General features: G+C 54.8%; 1 protein-coding gene across 6 annotated transcripts in view; it reads left to right on the forward strand.

The window, feature by feature from the left end:
- HSPG2 (heparan sulfate proteoglycan 2) overlaps positions 1 to 20,846 on the forward strand; it is a 99,258-nt gene that overhangs the window by 5,168 nt on the left and 73,244 nt on the right. The gene's annotated exons all lie outside the window — the stretch shown is intronic.

Raw genomic sequence — 20,846 nt, forward strand, 5'->3', positions numbered from 1 at the left:
AGCCTGCAGTGTGTGGGGAATGAATGAATGGACCAGTGATGTATGTGACTAAATGTCCCACAGACTAAAGTCCCCCTACAGGTGCATGGTGGACGTAAAATTCACTCAGCAAGTATTTGTTGAGCATCTTCTAAGGACCTAACCTTGTTCCTGGCACTGAGATTACAGCAGGGAACAAAAAGTCAAATTCCCCCCCCCCCTTGTGTTACTTGCAATATAGCTAGTGCAGGAAGACAGATAATAAATATAATATGTCAGATGGCAAGAAGTACTCAGAGGAAAAGAGAAAGCAGGGAAGAGGATAGAGAGAGTGATGAGGTAGGACGGGGCGGTCAGGAAAAGCCTCTGAGAAGATGATACTTGAGTAGAAGCAACTGAAGAAAGTGAGGGTGCAAGCCCTTCAGAGGCCTGGGGACAGGGCACTCCAGGTAGAGGGAACAGCAAGTGCAAAGGCCCAGAGGTGTTCAGCATATCTGCGGAAAACAAGAAGCCCACGTGTTTGGAGCAGTGGGAGTGAGGAGGAGCATGGTCCATGTGCCGAGCCTTGGCCATGAGAAGGCCTCTGGACTTGCTTCTGAGTGAGATGAGAGGCCACTCTAGTTGCTGTGCGGAGAAGAGGATGTGGAGGGTCAAGGGCACAAGCCAGAGAGCCAAGGTCCAGGCCGGAGACAATGGGACCTCATACCAGGGCGATGGAAGTGGGAAGAAGCAGTTGATTGTTGAATATATTTTGAAGTTAGGCCCGATGGGATTTGCTGATGGATGAGGTTTGGGCTGGGACAGAAGAGGAGTCAGGGAAGTCTCCAGTCTGTGGGATGAGCGTCCAGAAGAAGCGGGGGGGGGACCACTAAGATGGGAACGCTCCAGGAGGCGTTGGAGGGGAAGGCTTAGGGATGGGGCGGCCCTGCCTGACTCAGAGCGACAGCAGTCGGCCCCCCTCCTACACCACACGCGCTCCCAGCCTGAGCTGGGGCCTCTACACTGGCCTAGGGAGCTGGTGCCGGGGGGAGGGGGGGGTCTTCCCAATGCACATCTAAGGAGCTGCAGGCCCTGGTCCCTTCACACCCGACAGCCTGAGCTCATGCTTAGATATTTATGTGCTTATTTAGAATTTACTGCCTTCCCCCCAGTCTAGCATGGACGCTCCATGAGGACCTGGCCTCAGATCTTGTTCACTGCAGTTTGCCTGGTGCTAGGCAACAGTAGGTGGACATTTATCAAGTGAATAAATTAATGGCCTTGGGAGAAGCCAGCAGGCCAAGAAGGCCCGGGCTCCTTGCTGAGGATTGCAGAGGGGGTGGTTTGGCCGCCCAGGCTCAGGGGGACCTGTCCTTCCAGCCACTGCTCTCTGCCGAGACCTGGAGCGTGTGGCACACGCTGGCACGCCCACAGTGCTGTCTGGTTCCTCAGCGGACTCGGAGCCCCTTTCTCCGGGCACTGTGATCAAGGGCACTGGGCTCAGAGGGCCCTGCCCACAAGTCTTAGCTCGGCTCCAACTGGCTCTGTGACTTTGGGCAAGTTGCTTCATCTCTCTGGGCCTCAGGTCAGAAATAGGGAACATGATGCCTGTTTGCCCAATGGACGTGAGACCCTGCGGATGCACCTCACTCAGGGTGTGAAACATAATGGTGGCTGTTCTGTTCGTGTTGTTCCTGCTGAGGGCAAGGCCGGAGTGATATTTGATTAAGGGTTCCCAGCACCCGGCACGGTACACCTTCTCCTGATCAAAACTGCTGCCAACTATTTACCAGGCCCCGCGCTCTGCTTGTGGAATCAGTGACCGAGCCAATGGAAGCCGCTGCTTCTCTGCTCCCTCGAAGTCCAAGAGCCCTGGATGTAACTGCATCTGATCTGTCACTGCCCCCCTTCCCCCACTGAGGCCACAGCTGCAGGACAGAGTCCACCCTTCCACCCTGATTGCTCCTTCCTGGTGGGGGAGCAGGAGGGGAGCACACCCCAGGGTGTGGCCTGGGAAAGGCTGGAGCCTGTGGACGCGTTGTCCCCTTCCCAGATGTGTGCAGTTGGTGGGCTCTGAGCAACAAGTGGTGTGGCCAAGTAGCTCCCACGGGTGCAGAGAGGATGTTCGTGCATCTTAGCAGGACTGGCGAGGGGGCTTCCTGGGACCCCATCCCAGCCCCATCCTCCTTCTGCTAGAGGACAGAAGACCTTGCCCGGGGAGCCCCGAGGGAGCCCGTAGCGGGTCCCTTGCCAGGGATGGTAGGGCTGCACAGCCGTCGCTCTGACCCCCGTGGACCCTCAGAAAAGCAGCAGGGCTAAGCTAAGGGGAAGAGACACACAAGTATGTGGTGACCTGTCGCCTTGGCCTTGGGCTGCTGGGTAGAGACATGCCTCTTCCCCACCAGGGTGTGTCATGTCCAGGTGTTTCATTTTTTCACATCTGGCATCTTTCCCCATCTTTCCCCCTGGTCCCCGTCAGTGGGCTGGGGGAGGCAGCCTGGGGCTTGGCAGGGGGAGGACTTCAGAGGTGGCCTTGGGTGACCTCACAGATGGTCTCCTGGCATGGGGCTGGGAATTCCCAGCTGCCTCTGGCCCCTTCCCAGCCCACCTCCGGGTCCCTGACCCCATCTCTCCCTTCCCCGCCTCCCCATGCTCACCCCCAAGGAGCCAGCTCTGGCCTCCACCTCCTGCTGCTGCTGGCCTCTCCTCCTCACCCCAGCTGACTCATCCCCTCTACTTGTTTGGCGGTTCCAGTTTTCAAATAGTTGGGAACTGGGATCATGCCTCTTCTTGGCTGGATGGATTGAGATTCTGGCTTCATAAATCCTGGCCCCAGTGGCCTCTGTCACTCCACAGGCTCTTCTCTCTCTCCTCTGTTTGCCTTCCTGTGACCCTTGGGCCAGAAGAACAGAGACCTCGGAGTTTCCTGAGGACAGACCAGTGTCTTCTCTGCCCTGGGACATTCAGGGTCTCCTCCCCAATGACCTCAGTCACCTAGATCGTTAGCCATTGCTCAGTGAGCATGCACGCCTTCTTTTGGTTGAGAACCACCACCCTATCTTCAGCCAAGCCCCACACGGGGCCCTCTTCCTGCTGGCATTATTGCATATAATCCTCCCAGAAATCTCAAGGTTGGCATTATTATCTCCATTTTGCAGAGGGGGAAACTGAGGCACAGCAGGGGCATGACTGGCCCAATTCATCTGTCTAGTAGGTGGCCCAGCTACATACTAGGGAGTGGGGCCCAGGTTGTCTGCCTCCAAAGCTGTCATCCCTCCCCCTCAGTGGATCCAGCCCGTTGGGTATAAAGAGAGGGTAGTCGGGGAGGGCTGGCATAGGACAGGCCACGCGGTGGAGGCAGACTGGGCTGGCCTTGACAGAGGATACAGCAAACTGTATATCTGCCATGTGGGCTTATCTCACTCCTACTTGGGAGACTTGGGTGCCTTTTGCCCCTTGGCCTCCATCCCAACTTACTGATAACATTCCCCAGGGAGATGGATTTGGCTTTTCCTGGGATTGGGACCCTTGGGAACCTGGATCCTGCTCAGTCAGGTCCCAGACTCCTACAGGTGGGGCCTACAGGTTTTGTCATTTGGAGTTCAGTGAATTTTTGCCGGACAGGGCCTGCTGGGAGCCAGCCGTGTGCCCACCTCCATCCTGGGGACCTGGGTGAAGTACAAGGCACAGAACCACACGGCCCAGCTGGGAGGTGTGATTTACATATAAGGCCCAAACTGTGTCATTTGAGCATCCCTGTACAGTGGAAGAGTCAGGAATTTTTTCATCCATTCATTTCCTCGTTCATTCATTGCTTGAGGACCGACTGTGGGCTGACATTGTACTGGGTGTTTTATCTGCATTGTCCACTCTCCCATGTATTTGGGATTATCCCTTCTTTTCCCATGGGAAACAGCTCAGTGGAAAGCAGTGACTTGCCCAAGATCACACAGCCAAGTGCAGAGGGAGGTAGGAGCTGAGTCCGCATCTGTCAGGCCTCCTGGGAGAAATTAGAGGCAGGGTCCCTCCTCGCCAGAATCTCTGGGTCCTTCAGAGGCAGGAAGCATGAGCCATAAGCACCCAGTGCCACTCAGAGTACAGACAAGAGCAGGTAGTCAGGGAAGGAAAAGATCCATTTGGCATGAGGCGTATGGAAGACTTCCTGGAGGCAGCGAGACCTAAAGAGCGTAGAGGATTTGGCTGGTGAAGGAGGAATGCATCCGGGGCAGGCGTCTAGAAGTCATCTGCCCCCATTGTCCCTAGATTCACATTATTGTCAAGTGTGTGGGCAGGAAGCCCGGGCCTGCTGCTGGAGTCATTAACATGGGGAAAAGAATGAGAGGAAGCCACCAAGATAGCTGAGGTGACATCCATCCCAGCCCCCCACCCTTTACCTGGCCAGACCAGGAGGCCGGAGGTCGAGGCCTGGGCTTCCACTTAGTTGCCAGCCAGCTACTGACCCTCTTTTCTGGGCCTTAATTTTTCTATCCACAAAATGGACTCCTTCCTTTCTCTTTGGCCACCTGCCAACCCAGAGGAACAGAACTTTGAGTTCTTGGAGAAAATTGTAGCTTCCCGTCGGGGCATTCTTTGGAGCCGGGGAGGTAGCCACCTCGTTACCAACTCCACATCTTCCTTCACTGACGCTACCAGCCCCCACAGGTGCCAGGCCCCGAGCCAGGGAACAGATGGAGGAGATGGCAAGCTGCTCCCTTAGATCTAACCTGGCCTCTCCTGCGCACCTGGGATCCCTCTTGTGGCGGCCTGCCCACATCAGTCTCCCTCCGTGCCCTTGGGTACCTGCTGCTGAGCTAACACCTGGGGTATTGTCAGTTGAGTGAATGAGCAGTAGTTCAGGGGTCACGAGGTTCCTGTACTCCTCCTGGCCCTACCTGTGTGATCCAGGGCACATCGTTTGACTTCTCTGAGCTTCATTTCCTCCAGATGCAAAATGGGACCATCCATTCATCCAGCAGACATTTATGGAGTGCCAGTTCTATGCCCAGCCCGGTGTTGGGTGTAATCCAGCCAGGGGTTGATGGAGCTTTACAGTCTGCTAGGGAGACCAGCTGGGTGGTGGACTAGTCCATAAAAAGTGTGGCGTCTGGGGGAGAGGTCTGCAAGAGCAGGTTTTCAGGGCCATGCAACCTCTGGGAGCTACCTGGAGTCTCATTATTTTGTCTAAGCTCCCATTTGTTAGTCGTGGCTTCTCAGTCTGTTTCCCTTGTAGGAAGAGGGGACCTGGGGACACAGCTCCCCCCTGGGCTAGGGCAGAAGAGAAGACCCCCAGGGCTGGAGAAGAGAGCAGGCCGGTTTTGTTGGGAGTCTCAGATGAGCTCGTGGATGCGGGGGAAATCGCGGGGGCTGTTTAGGCTGAGTCTGGTTATTTGAATTTAGGAGAAATGGAAGCAGCGCACAGGGCTCGGGTTTGGGGTTGTGTGATGTGGAGTTGAGTGAAGAGCGTGGGCCCTGCTTTCCACCTTCCTTCTCTTTCCTGTCTCCTCCCTCTTCTGGGGAAGACGAGCTCTGTCCTGGTTTTGATTTCGGGAAGTGGAGGAAAGGGTTAAGTCAGCCTGGGCGGGGAGGTGGGGAGAAGGGAAGGGGTGGCTGGGGCAGGAATGTGTGATAAGATCAAAGCTCTCAGCCTGCCGGGGCCTCACCTTGGTTTCACCTGAGCAACCGAAGGGAATTCTCAACTCTAAACGTTGGTGGAGGAGGAGGAGGATGACGGACTCCGGAGGGAGGGGGTTGTAGGTCCCACCTTCCTCCCTCCAGCACTCCAAAAGAGGTCCTCAGGTAGCTTCACATGCCCCCCCCCCCCCCATCTTCCAGAAGGCTCCGCTCTTGCCCTGACAGGTGCTAGAAGCCCCAGGGACTACCTTTACTTGGTACATCCAGATTGTGGGGGGGAAGGGGAGGGGAGCATCCTTGGGGTTTCTGGCTAGGATTCAGGGGGCTCTTTCAGTTGCCTGTTAGCCCCCTCCTCTGTTTATTCTGCTCCATTTAACTCTGCAGGTTGTACTTTGGGATAGTGTCATGGGCGGGAGGCACAGCCCTGAGTCTTATCCTTGTTCCATCACTTACTGCTCTGTGATGCTGGGCTGGTGGCTTAGCCTCTCTGAACCTCATCTGTCAGCTGAGAATGGTAATACCCTCTTGGTGGGATTTTAGAGAAGATTAGAGATCATATAAATCTCCTATAGCTGGAAGAGACAGTTGACAAATAACAGGAACCATTATTTTATGATTTTCTTTCCCTCCCTTTGAAGATTGCCTCTTGGTATTTGGTCCTAGGTAAACCCAAAGGCTCCAGTTTGTTCTGCACACCTCTCTCCTGCTTTGAGAAAGGCCCAGGCCCCAGGGTCCATCCTTCTGTCCAGCACCTTTCACTTAGGGGTCCTCATAGTGTTGAGAGGGGAGGGGAGTGGGGCAGGACAGGTTGTGAGTGAAGAGGAGGCTCGGGCTCTTGTAAGTGTCCCCAAGGCACCGGCCAGGCCACCTGCCCTAGTGATACAAGGTTAATCTTTCCAGGCCAGCCTCAGCAAGCCGGGTGGTCCAAGCCACTCCCTGGAGTTCCAGGGGCCTCAGCACCCTCACCACCACTGGGGCTCCTGCCTCTGCTCTCTGTCGTGGCTCTGCCACAGTTAATGATTATTCTGGGCAGCAGGGGACTGGGAGGCCCGCCCTCGCAGCGCCTTAACCACTGGTTGCACCCAAGGTATGTCAGCAAGTGGCTTGGGTGTTCCCTGCTTTAATGTGGCAGCACAGTTCTGAGGCACATGGGCCAGGGGCGGGAGGGGAGGATGGTGAACAGGGAGTAGGGTCTTGGAGTCACAGATTGACAGGCCAGCTGTGCCCCTGGGGCCCTGGGGACAGACTTAGGGCCCATAGGATCTGGGTGAAATGTGAGCTAGGCAAAATAGGCCCCTGTGGTTTGTTGCCAGCCATGTGAGCAGACCCTACAATAATATACCAGGTGAGCAAGCCCCTCCCCCCACCCGCCAGCACAGAAGAACCCCTGTATTCCTCCTCACCCAGGCTCGGACCCTGCAGGGGAGTCCCAGGAGTCCCAGGTGGAAGGTGCTATGATGGGTAGGGCTTTGGGGCAGTTGGGCTTGGCCGCCCCAACCCTGGCTGTGTGACCCTGGATAAGTCACTTTACCTTTCCGAGCACCCATTTCCTCGTCTGAAACAAGAGACTACCAATCCTTTGTGGGCATCAGCAAGCCAACTTGCAGAAAGTTTGTAGCTCATGATTAATTCCTGGGGAATGGAAACAATTGTTATTATCATAATTTTTATTATCAGGAGAAAGTGAAAGCTGAATCCTAGTCTTGGGTAAAACCAGGGCCACAGTGGCCCATGGGTTCTGGGCCTGTGGCTGGTGGATTTGGGAGGAGGCAGGGCATGGGGAGATCCCAGGAACATGTTTGAAGAGGTCATGTATGAGAGGGCTGGCTGGCTGGAGAGAACAGGGCTTTGGCAGCCTCTCTGGGTCTCCCCCAGGCCCCCTCACTGCCCCCCCCACCGGCTCCCTGTCCACCCCCCCAAGGCTGGGTCCTGAGGTTGGTGCCTGCTGAGTGGGGGAGGAGGGATAATTGTTTATTTTGATAACATTAGGGCATATTCCCCCCCTTGGCGGCTGCTATTTTGAGAGCCCTGGAGAGCAGGGGCTATGGTTAAATTAGGTAATGTTGCTCCAGAAGGAATGTGTGAAGCTGTGGGGCTGAGGCCGCAGTGAGAGGACAGTGGGTTCGCTCCATATAAAATTAACTGCAACTTGGAGAAGAGCTGCTCGGGTCACTTTATAAGGCGATGGAGGGGGAGGCCACTGGGGGGGTGGTGGAGGTGATGGCTCAGGGCCTCTTTTGGGGGAGCCTGGGCCCCTGCCCGGAGGCCTGGCTGGCCCAGCAGGGGCTGGCGATGTGGTGAAGGGGCAGGGCTGCTGTGTCCTCAGCTCTGTGCCTCTGGCTGCTGCTTGAGGCGGGTGGGGCTTGGGGTGGCGTGATGCATGGGGAGGATGGATCCACAGACTTGGCCTTGAATCCTGCTTCTGCCTCTTTGTAGCCTTCTGTGCTTGGGCAAGTCACTCCACTTCAGTGGACCTGAGGTATTATCAGTATTGAAATTACCAGTAGTGAACATGGTTCCAGCCCCCTGGAGATGTTCCTTAAGGATTAAATCTCTAGAAGAGAATGCAGAGCTAACTTTTATTATAACTTGTGCAAGGTGGTGTTCTGAGTCCAAGGATGGTCCACACACCAGCCGCTGGCGCCTTATCCAGACCTACTGAATCAGGGCCTTATCCAGACCTACTGATCCAGACCTACAGGATCCCCAAGAGATCCCCGTCGGAGAAACTCTGCTTTACATACACGGTCTAATTTTATCTTGAAAACTACCCCTGTGATGTGGGAATCACTGTCATGTGTTGTGAAACTGAGGCATGGAGAGATGGCCAGCATAGATGCTCCATTCATGTTCATTCTCTTCCCTGGATCTGTCCTTTCTTCTCCTCTTTTTCGACTGGGCTTGGGCTGCGGGGAGATATGTCAAAATCCCTGGCTGGACTGGAGAAAGTCAAGAGTATCTCCTGCCTTTGAGACTTAATCAGACCCTCCTATCTGCATGCACCCATGGGATCGGCACAGCTAGACGAGGGATCATTCCAAAGTCATTCTATTCTTCCTGTCCTTGGAGAAAGATAGGGACAGGGAAGGGGCTCTCTATCAATGTAGAGATAGTGGTACAGACAGTGGCCGCTGCCTGACAGTCAGGGGGTCAGAGCAGGGCCTGCCCCGGCCTTAGATAGGGTCACCCTGCACATCCCTGGTACATTTGAGACTGACTTCATCTAGCAGCAAATAATTTGAGGGGCACTTACTATGTGCCCAGCCTCAAGGAAGTATTCTAAATTTCCCCCAATTCTGTAGACTCTTTATTATCCAGAAATGAAAATGCTAACTACACTTTGTGTACCACTTGACACGTGCCACACACTTGCATTCTCTCTTTTATCTATTAAATTCCACTGCCTGTTTCTTTCTCTTCTATAAAATGGGAGAATAATAATAATAATACCTATCTCATGGGATTGTTATGAAAATAATATTTGTCAAAGGGCCTGGCACATAGTGTTTGTTAAATACATATAATAAGTACAAATAATCTCCCAACCAAGCAGGTACCGTTACTGCCTTCCATTTTACAGGTGTGCATATTGAGGGTCCAGAATAAGAGGGGGACCCGTCTGTTGGGATCACAAGACATGAGGACAGAGCCATAAGAAATTGAGTCCCCAAATTTCTAAGCCACTATTATAATTCAGTTCACTTTGGTAAATGTTTATTATCTGCTAGTTGCTGCTCGGCATTGGGATGTATCCTGAGGTTAAAATACATGTAAATGGTGAGAAAACCCATCCTGGTGTTTGTCCTCAATGCTGGAAGCATTGGTTCCAGCAGGACAGTTAGAGACATTTACTCAAGGGGCTATAATTAAGACCGGATCTCTAGTCCTGTAAAAGTTAGAAGAAATGAGGTCCTATGGATGTGTGCGGGAGAAGGATGTCTTTGTGGGGGGTCCCGGAAGACCTCAGAGTCAAGGTGGTAATTTAGCCAGGCCTCGGAGGACGGAGTAGATTAGATTGCGAGGCGTAGGCATAGCATTCTAGGAGGAGGGAACAGCCTTCTTGGAGGCCTAGAGGGAGGAAATGTGCCCCGTGAGAGGGGACAGCATTTGGGGGCCAGGGGCTGCGTGGGGTCTGCGGAGATAAGGCCAAGAAGGCCAAGTCCAGCTTTCTTGTCATTGAAGATTTCCAGTTTTCTCCAAGACTGGCTCCTCCGCCAGCTGGGATTATTCTATCACCGCTTTGACTTTTCTTCATGTCAAGAAATCAAAGACTTTAATAAATGGTCTGCCTGAGCTTCTGGTCAATGTGTGATAACGGGCATAGCCGACAGAATTTGGGCCAAAAGCAAGAGACTTGATGTCCTGATTAACTGGGCAGCCTTATCACCCACACATGTACAATTTCCGTGAGTCTTTTCCAGCGTTGACAATGACACTGGGTGGGGAGCACAGTGGAAGGCCAGGCCTGGGTTCTGGTTTCCCTCTGCGGCTTACCAGCTGTGTGGCCTTGGGCAAGCCTCAGTTTCCTCCTTGGTAGAGTGGAGACAGCTCTACCTCCGTGGCTCGCTTTAAAAGATTGGTGATGGTGGGATCTGCGCTGTCCAGTTCGATGGCTGTTTAATAAATTTAAGATTTAATAAAATAAAATGAAATTCAAAGTTTTGAATAAAAAATTTTAGTTTCTCTGAGGCCTCAGTCACATGTCAAGTGCTCAGTAGCCACAGATGGCTAGTGGCTACCTTATTGGACAGAACATTTCCATCACTCCAGAAAGTTCCATTGGGTGGCCTATGCATTCAGTAAGGGGTGGCTGTTATGACTGGTTCCCCTTCCTGGTTTGGGAGCCCCCCCTCCACAAGCTGCGGAGGCCTTGATAGAGGTGGACAGGATTGTCCCTCTGTACCTTCCCCACTTTCTCCTCAGTCCCTGGGGAGCTCTCCCTCTCCCTCCCCTGACTCCACCCATAATGCTAAAAAAGTCCCCCCTTCCTCCTTAATTTCCCACCCACTCCCCTCAGCTGTCTCTGCAGATCTGCCTGTTTAGCTGCTGGCATCTGGAATCTCCATGTCCAGGCTCCGAGATTCCCACTGCCCTTCCTTGGGCGTGGAGGTGGGGGAGGAGGCCTCCCCTGGCAGTCCCCTGCTCCCAGCTGAGGTGCCTGGGCCCCTCTCGGCAGGACAGAGATGATGGTTTGTTGTGACGGGGGCAGTGGGCAGCCTGCCCGCTCTAACACTCCTGTATCTGGGCACCAAGCATGTTGTTTGCACTTGGCTGGGCCTCAGGGTCTGGCACAGTGCCCTCAAGGGCTGGCCTAACTTGGCACCCCTGGTTACAAAGGCTGATCATGGGCCTCCGCCTGGTCAGGACACCAGGAATTGTCCCTGGGCTGGGTCCTGGGGATGAGGGGCATGCCTGACACCTGGAGCCGGAGTGCAGGCCAGATTGGCAACAGTGGCCAGATCTCGGACACCCCACCGAGTGGGGACAAGGCCCGGGCAGGCCTGGGCAGGGTGAACACTCTTGGGTGCCTGGCAGGAAGTCACCCTTGGCGATTCAGATTGGTAGGGTCTGCACGCGCCATTCACACTCGTCTGGGGAGGAACACTGGGTCTGAGATGCCAGAGAAGCTCAGGGTCACCTCTGAGTGTCATGTTCTGTCCTCCTTCTCCTGGTGGTTCCTTCCCTCATCAGCTGGGAGGTGGACAAACAGGCATCTCTGTCCACGAGGGCCGAGGCTGTTGAGCCCAGCAAGGAGATGTGATGTCTGACATCACACAGCCAGTCTGGAGGAGTCAGAACTCTGACTTGATCACCTTAGGAGCCTTTCCCATCCTGCCTCTCTCCCTGTGGGAGCTCTGGGGACAGTAACCCCTGGATATCTAGCTGAGAAAAAGGGTTGGATGCCTGGGTGGCTCAGCGGTTGAGCGTCTGCCTTTGGCTCAGGCCATGATCCGAGAGTCCTGGGATCAAGTTCCGCATCGGGCTCCCTGCCTGGAGCCTGCTTCTCCGTCTGCCTGTGTCTCTGCCTCTCTCTCTCTCTCTCTCTCTGTCTCCCATGAATAAATAAATAAAATCTTTAAAGAAAAAGAAAGAAAAAGGGTTGGAATCCTGGCCCTGCCACTTTTTCCGTGACCTGGGGCGAGCCTCTTTGAGTGTCCTGGGCCTCCCCTGGGGAATGGGGATAATTATACCTCACTCTCAGGGCAGAGTTGTGAGCATTAGGCAACTGGCCTCCTGGCTGTTTCTAGAACATCCTAAGGATACTGCTGCCTTGGTGCAGATACAGCTCCTGTTCCCTGTTCCTGGAGTCCCCTTCCCCTGTGCACTCGCTGCCTTCCCATTGCTGTCACCTTCCCTGACTGGCCTTGTAAAATAGCAGGTGTCACCACGATGGTCCCTGCCCCCTGACCCCCCGCTGTGTTTTTCCTTATAACTCTCTCACCATTTGACAAATAGTAGTTTATGGTCCAGTTGACTCCCAAGTTGAATGTTGACTCCATGAGGGCAGAAAACACACGTGACGCATAATACCTGCACACGTAACAATGACTGGTCATTTCCCTCCTCCACCGGGTGCTTCTCGGAGCCACCATTAATTGGGCCCGGGCCCTGCGCCAGGCTCTGTGCCCAGCAACTCCGTCTCAGCTCCATGAATCTCGTAGGGTCCCCATCGCAGCCTTGTCACTGGTCAGACACGAGCTGCAGCGACTCGCCCAGAGCTCCCCAGCTGCAGGGTCACGGAGCCGGGCTTCCACCCAGGTTACTTCTGCCCCAAAGTTCCCACTGTGCTACCTCCAGCATCGGGGTAACGAGATCACAACTTTTACCCAAATTTGGGGTTCGGACTCTACATTTGACAGGAGTGAATGGACCAGATCGTAGGGTGGTTCTCAATCTTTTTTTGGGGGGCACCCCTTCCAGCTCTCTCTTCTCCTGTGATCGGTTGATTATAACCATTCTCACTGCCCCAGAATGACAGGTACCCTTTGGCTGGGGAGCCCCAGAGGCTAACTGGACACCTCAGGGGTGGGGTAGGGAGCGGAGGGGGGCCCAGGTCCTGGGCTATCCCTTGTCTCTCTGGGGGCAAGTGAACAGGATGTTCCCTGAGGCAACAGACATTCCTGGTCGGAGGTGGCAGGCAATGGGAGATTTACCATTTCCGGTAACCCGAGTCCCTGGGAGATCAGGTCTTCCCTGCCAAGGACATGCACCCCTGGCTTGCCAGCCCTGCCCTTTCCTCGGCCTTGGTCTGCCTGCGGCTTAGGACCTACTTGGAGGGACCAGCTGTAAGTCCCAGAGGTCAAGACCAGGGTCTCAGGGCCTGATCAGCCCCAGCTTAATGCCACCCTCCCGGAGTCCCCAGCCTTGGGGAAGGAGGGGAAGGAGGTGACGTGATGGAAGGAGAAGGGGCCTGTGTCTGCCTCTACCATCGACTTGCCAGGACTTGTCTTCTTGGAGCTTCCATATCTTCTCTGAGCACCCGGCGCTTCTCTAAGTACTCTCCGTACACGATCTGTCTTATCCTTCACACACATGATCCAACTCATCCTTTTAACAGCACCTGGGTGGGGGGGGTGTCACTAAAATGAAGCTAAGGGGGAACTGACCCAGTGGGCTGTGTCACAGAATGGGATTTGAACTCAGGCTCTTCCATACTGGCTGGTCTTCCTTGAAGTCCTTCCTTACCCTCTCTGGGCTCTCTTTTGGCAAAAGAGAGAACTTTGGGCCAGGTGATCCCTCCTAGCCCTGGCAGCCTGGGACCCAGGAATCTGTTGGAAAGCTTCCCAGGCAGGTTTAGCTTGAGCCTTACCTCACCTGGTAGAGGGGAAGGGGGGCAGGCATATCAGGAATTATTCTTCCCCAGGGTTGGGGGGTTGGCGGCGGGTTTCTGGAAAGCTCACTCTCTGGGCCCATGAGCTCTTGGATGGGTGGGGGGCGGGCGGGGGAGGGAGGAAGTGACAGGTTGTCCTGTGAAATCTTCACAGCGGTCTTGTAAGGGGGTCATTTTTATTACTGTTTTACAGACTGGAAAACAGAGGCTCAGAGGGGTCAAGTGATTTGCCGAGGGCTACACAGCTAGGCAGTTACCAGGCTCAGGGCGTGTGGTCAGCTCCAAGTGCCGTGGAGTGGCATGTGACCAACACACATTTCCTAGGATGGCTTTGATTTATGAATAAAATAAAAATAGGCTTCCTGAAAAACTGTGACCGTGCCCGAGACTTGGAATACTTGTGCATCCAAACTACATCTCCCAGGCTGCCTCTGACACCTGGAAGTGGCCCAGGGATCCTTTGTTAAACTGTTTCTCCACATTCGCCTTGGAAAATATGGCCAGGCGTAATTATAGGGATGCAAGAGTTCAGAGGAGGGAGAGCCGCGTGGGCTGCAGGGAACTGGAAAGGGTTGGCACTGTGCAGGGCTGTGGGGCTGAGAGGGGCCTGGGGTGGGGCAGAGCAGGACCAGGTCCACAGGCTCCAAGAAGGCTCCCTGCAGGGCCTGCAACCCCCAGCCATTTGCCAGGAATGGCACGAGGCCTCTCCCGGGACCCCCTGCCCACTCGGCCCTGCCCATCCCCCCTCCCAGCCAGGGTCTCTGGGGCACCCAGGCTCCAGGCAAGGCATCCTTGGCCCATAGACCTTTGCTCCAACCCCTCCCTCCCCTGCCCAGACTTCCCCCAGGAACTGGGTAAAGGGCTACAGGAATGAGGCCTGAGTCCTGGCCAGTGGGCCCAGCAGGGCCAGGGACCCTGGGATTTGAGCAGTTGGCAGCATGAGGACTGAGGTGACCCCAGCCCTGCTGCTCCCAACCCCCTCCTGCTGTGCGGCCCTTGGCCCCCGGTGCCCCAGCAGCTGTCAGCAGGGAAGGGTGATAGAGAAGGGCCAGAGGTGACTTCTCAGCCCGCCCCTTCTCCCCCTGCTTGGACCAGGCCCAGAACTCTTACCAGCTGTTGTCAGCAGCTGCTGAGCTTTGTTCCAAAGCCAGCAGTGGGCACCTCCCTCCTCCCGAAGGACATCTTCCCACCATCCTTCACAGCCACTGCCCCTAGGGAGAGGTTGGGGCTAATACGGAGGACAGGGTTGCATCCCTGAGTTCCTTTGATCCTACTAACACGGAGAAATAGGAATTAATGAGCCCGTTTTTATGGAAGAGAAAACAGATCCAGAGAGGCCAAGCTACTTGCTTGAAATCACACAGCTCTTGGCCCAGTGCCTACCCCATTGCCTTTCTTTAGACCGTGTTGTGTAGGACAATAGAGACTTTGAGGTTCCTGGGCCTATCACCTTGGCCACTTAGTAGTTTGAGGACTCCAGGCAAGCGCTTTTTTTTTTTTTTTAAGATTTATTTATTTAAGTAGTCTCTACGCCCAGGATGGGGCTTGAACCCACAACCCTGAGATCACAAGTTGCACACTCCACCAGCTGAGCCAACCAGGCACCCTTCCAGGCAAACTCCTTAACTGCTTGGAGCGGAACTCTCATTTTCTTGCTTATAAAATAAGAATAATACCTACCTCTTAGGATTATTGAGCAAATTAAAATGAGAGAATCAATGTTAAATACTTAGCATATGGCCTGGAGTGTTCTAAGTACCCAAATTGAGATCTAGCAATATTATCCTCAAGGACTGTTGGCCACCTGTGCACCCAGCACCGTGGCTGGCTCATGGGGGTTACAGACACATTCCACAAATATTTATACCAGTCAATAAATATTTATTTGATACCTACTGTGTGCCAGGTGCTTGAAAAAGAGCAGAGACAAAACAAACAAAATTCCCATCCTTGCTTACATTCTATCCCACGCGGTGGCTGGGGAGACAGAACTTCATCTTAACCACAGAAGCCGCCAAGCACTTTTATACACACTGCTGTATTATCCACGTTTTCAGACGAGAAAATGGGCTGAGGTCACTGGCGGAGCAGAGCCCAAGACCCAGCTCTCCTGAGGGTCTTGAGCAGTGGTCCCATGGGCTCCTTAGAGGAGGCGACACTGGTGCTGCATCCCTCAGGGCCTCAAGGCCTGGCAGGAGAGGTTGGGATGCAGCTATCACAGTCTGGGCAGCAACAATTTCAGGAAGGTCTTGCCTAGGTCAAGGCTTCTTGTTCCCCAGGGAGGAGGCCCAGCCAGAGCTTTAAATACCCCATGCAGCCCAGAATAGCCCCCATTGTCTTGGCCTGCAGCGGGGGGACCCTGGAGGATGCTGAAGGAGGCTGATCCTGGAGCAGGAGGAGGTCTTTCCTATATGGCAGGGGTGGTGTTTCTGGGCAGACTTTTCCATTTGGCTCCTGCAAGAAAGGCTGCCTGTGGGAAGGGCGGAGCGCTGCCTGGTTCTGCGTGAGCAACGTGCTGGCTGAAGGGGGAGCTCCGTGGGTGGGGGACTCCCAAGGAGGGCTGTGTGCCTGAGTGAAGGTGCTCCTTTGTGCGCCAGGGACGTGTGTGCATTGGCCCACTGGGCCCTCCGCTGTGGGCAGGCCTAGCCATGTCCCTTGCCCGGGGCCTCCTGGCACCCTCTGGTGCTCTGGCTATTTTGGGCACTGGCTGTGTTCACGTTTGGGGAGGGATGGGTAATCCTGCCCAGGCCAAGGATGCTGAGGGCAGGCTCTGGACGACTATTCCAGCCTCCTGGATCTTCGATGGCTGTAGCCTCTGCCCCTGACTTCAGCCTCAAGGGGTCCCAGTCCGTGGACCCCTACGGGATGTCAGCTCCACTGGCAAGGGGGAAGAAGGGCACCAGACAGACCTTGCCCTTGAGACATTCTCTGCTCTCGGTATCAGGAATAGTTGTGCTTCCTCTAAGCAACGGGTTTGTTTTGATCTCATTGGGACATGGAATCCAGGGACTGGTCAGGTTTCCTTCCTCCCATTGGCCACTGGAAAGCTCAGAGCCAAATGAATTGTTGCTTTCCCAGACCTCCAGAATTCAGCACATACTGTCTATCTACTCACCTCCCTCCAGACTGTCAGCTTGCTCTTGTGAGCTTTTCTTACGTATGTTTTGTTCATTCTCTCCTGCTATTATGTGTACATCTTTGTAAGCGGCTTTGAGTTTTTCTGGAAGAGGGTGTCAGGGGAAGTATAAATAGATGATGATGATGATGATGATGATGATGATGATGATGATGATGATTGATTGATGATGGGGATGATGGCGACCCTGTGCTGGGCAGTTCCCTGCAGGCCACTCCTTAAGGCTTGGATCTCACTTCGTGATTACCTCTGCGAGCCTCGCCCTCTTTGCCGGTGGAGGCATAGCCTAGAATTCTACAAACCTAAGGTTTTGGGATTTCAGTGTCCTAAAATGTCAAAGGCAGAGGGAACCTTTGGGATCGTTTTAGTTGAGAGCTTTCAAACTTCTTAATGAGCAGTGAAACCCTTATGCCAATCAAGTAATAGTATTTTGGTTAAATCTTGCAATATTTTTTAAAAAGATTTATTTATTTTATTCAGAGAGAGAGAGAGAGAGACTGAGAGGCAGAGACACAGGCAGAGGGAGAAGCAGGCTCCTTGCAGGGAGTCCGACGTGGGACTCGATCCCAGGTCTCCAGGATCACACCCCGGGCTGCAGGCAACGCCAAACCGCTGCGTCACCGGGGCTGCCCAAATCTTGCAATATTTTGATAAATAACAGCAAACATCGGACGTTCACTGGGTGCTGGTGCTATTTGTAGCATTTTACATTTTTGTCTTATCCTTACAACAATCCCATGAGGTAGATACTCTTAACAGGAACTATCATGCCCATTTTACAGATGAGAAACGGAGAGGCATGGAGGGGTAAAGCGGCCTGCACCCAGCTAACCAGGGGCCACACCGGATGTATTATGTGGAGGGTCCTAATATAAAATGGAAAAAGGTGGATTTGTTTTCACTGAAGCAAGTATTTGGGGGAGGGGGCCCAAGTTCTATCTGTCCCCCCACCCAGTCACCTGCTGTCTGAAGTGGTCCCCGAGGCGCCGAGGACAGCCTGGAAAGCAGTGTTCTAGGCCTGCTTCCTCATGTGACCGAGGGAGCCCAAGGCCTGGAGAGGGGAAGGGGCTTACCCCGACGGTGGGGAGAGCTGGAAGCCCTTCTCAGTCCCTCCCGGCCCACTCTGCCGCCCGAGGAGCGCCAGCAGCTGAACTTCCCCGCAGAGACCTCAGCTCCCACCCACTCTCGTGGGTGCAGGGACCCTGTGACCTTTTGCATGGTCCTCGGGGTCCAGCGTGACCAGGTGCTGGGCCATGCCCTCTGTCCCCTCCAACAGGACTCATCTCCCCAGAGGCCAGGCTGCTGGCAGGGAGGGACGGGGCGGCTTCTGTCTGGCTTTTCTCAGGCTCTGACAGTGTTTCTCCCCGAGGAGAGAAGATACCCCTGGTGTCACCTGGCCTGCCTTTCCTCGACCAGCCCTTCATTGCGTGGGGCCTCGGGGCTTTCTGTGTTCAGAGCTCCTTTTTCAAAACCCCTGTGGCCATGGTGTCTGTGGTGCCAGCGGTGGTAGCAGCGGTGGTGGCCGTGGCAGCAGTGGTGGTGGCGGCGGTGGTGTCGCTGACGGGCCCTATCTCACATCCAAAGCCTCGCTGAAGCAGAGCTCGTTGGCTGCTCGCCCAGGGAAGGCGGTAGGTTCGGTGTGGGTGCCCCCAGTATGTGCTCCGTGGAACCCTAGTCCCCTGAGCATGAAGAAAGGGTTCCAAGTTATGCACGTTTGGGAAACAGTGAATCGTTCCCCCTCCTCCCGTCATGGTGTTCGGGACGCTGAGGACTTAGGGAACCAGCTCACCTTTGTGTCACCAGCCTGTCCCAGGTGTGTTTGTCTGCAGGACCCTCCCGCCACGTCCAGCTTTACTGTGTCTTGGATTGGACATTAGTCATGAGGAAAAGGGGTGGGGCACTTCAAAAGGAAGGGCCCTTCCTTTTATTTCCAGCTCTGTGCCCCCTCCACCAGGCCTGTCCTCAGTCATGGGCTCGGCCCTGCCGGCCCCTTCCTCCCCGTCCAGGAAGCAGATGAGGAAAGCCCTGGGGGGCAGGGGGTGCTGGCCTCCTTGGCTGCAAGCAGCTGCCGTTCCAGCCTGTTTTTTCCTGTTGCCGATGCCCACGGGATCAAGCAGGAGTAGGGTCACTGAAGCCTGGGGGCCGGGCTGCCTTGTGCAAGGCCCTTGAGCTTGGGCTGTGGCCCCGCTCACCTCCTAGACCCCCACCCAATCCCTGGGAGCAGGTCCCTGCTCAGTGACGGGAAAAATGGGCCCCCTGGCTGAAGGCTCAGGCGTCAGAGATGGCAGGAAGAGGGCTCGGGCAGTACAGAGCTTGGGAACCAGGGAGGGGTCGGGCTCCTAGTCTTGGCTCTTCCAGCTCTTGACTCTGGGCAAGTGGTCTTCCCGAGACTCCAAGTCTTCATTTATAAACTCCACCTCTTCATTAACTTAAAAAGTGTCTTTGGGCAGCTACTCTGTGCCAGGTAGTACGACAGTGAGCACAATGGACAGAGTCCCTTGCCTTTGTGGCACTGATGTTCTAGTGGGGGTGACTGATGATAAACAGATAAATGTGTAAATGTGGGTAGAATGTAGGTGGTGAGGTGCTAGGAGGCAGGACAAGGGAAGTGACAGGGCTAGTGAATAGATGCTGGACCTGGGATATGGCCAGGGTGGGTCTCTGTAAAGGTGGCCTTTGAGCAGAAACAAGAAGAAGAGGAGTGGGCACATCTGGGAGCAGTGTCCCAGGTGGAGGATGCAGCAGGTGCAAAGGCCTTGAGGTGGGAGAGAGGTGTAGTTGAAAGCTATTGAGATAAATGTGACAGGGAGTGGGGAGAGCATAGGAGGGGAGGAGGTTGGAGAGGTGTGTGTGTATGTGTATAGGTCACACAGGACGTGGTCACCCTTTGTAAGGGCTTTTCTTCTCCTCCTTTGATGAATCAAGACTAATGGAAAGGCCTAACCCAATAGGTTCAGGAGGTGGTCATTGTTGTAAGTAGTGTCTCATTTCAACCAAAATTTGTGGAACGGGATCCCTCCTGTCCTCCTGTAGGCCTGGCACTGTGCTGGGGGCTTCATTCATGAAATCTATGGGTGGCGACCCCAGAGAGGATGGGCCAGCCCAAACAGGTCGGTGGGGCCTGGAAGGCCCACAGACACTCCAGCACTCCGCGGCAGCAGGGCCTCCTGGGTGCCAGAGAATCTGAGAACCACGCCAGGCTGCAGGCAGGAGGCAGGCACGTGAACACCGCAGGCGCTGTTGGCACCAGCCATGCTTGGCAGATAGTGTTCAAGCCCTGGGGACCTTCTTGCTGGGCGGCCCAGCCCGGAAGCCGTTCCCACTGGGCCACCCCCACCTGGCACACGGGTGGGGGCGGGGGCATTTCCCCGTGACTTCCTGCTTCTTCCCTCTAGGCTGGCAGGCAGCTCATCCACCACCAGGGGAGGCCCATTCTTGGGGTGTCTGTGGGGCGGGAGGAGAGTGCATGGACTCTGGGGGGACCGGGGTACTTGGGCGCTGTGACTAGCACCGTGACACCAGCATAGTCAAGGGACACTGGTCTTTGGGTGGAAAAAGCCATTCAGGGCTGGTCCATTGACGGTGCTGTGTCCTCTTCCCACCTCTGGGCCTGGGCACATGTGCCCCTTCCTTCTCCCTGGTGTACGCCCTCTGCCCCTTCTCCACCCTACTTAGGTGAGACGGTCTTTCAGACCCAGCTGAATTGTCCTTTACCCCGGAGAAACCTTCCCCAAACTCCCACCTGCCTCGGTCACTGAGGGGACTGTCCTCTGGGCCCTCCCAGCCCCCGCCCCTCTTCTGTAGAGTCCTCCATGCACTGTATTTCATCCTGCATCTCCCTTGGGAACACAGAGCTCTATGTCTGTTAACTTCCCCGTTTTATCCCCAGGACCCAGCACATAGTAGGTGCACGGGAAGTAAAGATCAAAGCAACTTGAATTGAACCTTCTAGGGAAGGTGGGATTGATTATCCTTTCCTTACCGGGGAGGAAGCTGAGGCTGCCCAGCGAGGTAGTGGCCAAGGCGGCCTGGAATCAGGGTTGTCCCAGTAAAGTCTGCCCTCTGCCCCACTGGCCGCATCTCTGAGACTCATAAAGTGCTCTTGCTTGACGGTGATGGTGGCAGCCCTGCTCGGGTGCAACCGCAGCTGTGTGCATAGGGACCTTGAAGGCAGAGACCGTGTCAGGCCCACCTGGTAAAGGGTCAGGTCCACCTGGTAAAGGGCCAGCCAGTTCTCTGGTCACCCTTTCCAAAGCAGATCACCCTTTATTCCCCTTGCCTCTCCCAATA

This window comes from Canis lupus, chromosome 5 (assembly GCF_048164855.1).
Source record: "Canis lupus baileyi chromosome 5, mCanLup2.hap1, whole genome shotgun sequence".
NCBI lineage: Eukaryota > Metazoa > Chordata > Mammalia > Carnivora > Canidae > Canis > Canis lupus.